This window comes from Fulmarus glacialis, unplaced genomic scaffold, assembly GCF_000690835.1.
Source record: "Fulmarus glacialis isolate BGI_N327 unplaced genomic scaffold, ASM69083v1 scaffold23550, whole genome shotgun sequence".
Lineage (NCBI taxonomy): Eukaryota > Metazoa > Chordata > Aves > Procellariiformes > Procellariidae > Fulmarus > Fulmarus glacialis.
In genome coordinates, this window is record NW_009188623.1 from 4,202 (window position 1) to 4,876 (window position 675).

Sequence of the window (675 nt, forward strand, 5' to 3'; positions counted from 1 at the left end):
CGTGGCCCGCGCCCCGGAGCCGGCCCCATTTGAACCCAAACCCTCCCTGGGAGCAACTTTCCTCTTCTGCCCAGCGGGGATTCCCCGCTGCAGCTGGGCTGGTGCCCCTGCCCGGAAAAAATCCCTCCCATGCTCTGCCGGCCCTGTTCCTGCAGTGATCCCGGGATGGAGATCCTGGGGTGGTGATTCCGGGATGGTGATCCTGGGGTGGTGATTCCGGGATGGTGATGCCCCAGCATCCCAGAGGACCGCGGCCAGGGACACTGCCGGTGACGATGGCAGAAGGTCCCCCCAAATGGGGCTACCGCGGGCCAAGGGCAGAGCCGGAAGCGCTTCCCCTCAGTCTATTCTTGGCTGCTTCTTTCTGCCTCCCCAAATCCCAGTGGTTCCTCTGGGGCTGGGTATCCCCCACTCACGGGTGCCCCACAGACAGCCCAGCTGGGGGAACAAGCAGCACTCCGTTCCCCCTTCTGACCCTGGGAGGGCTGGGGGCCACTAGGGTGGCCCTGGGGGTCCCCTCGGGGAGGAAGGAGGGACACGCCATGGGGAAGCGCCATGCGCTGTGCGAGGAAACAGGAGTGAGCACTTTCCCCCCGGGGCACCCATGGCCGATGTCCCTGGGGACCGTGGGGGGTTTGCACCCCAGATGATCCCCAAGCACAGCCCTGGGTGCCC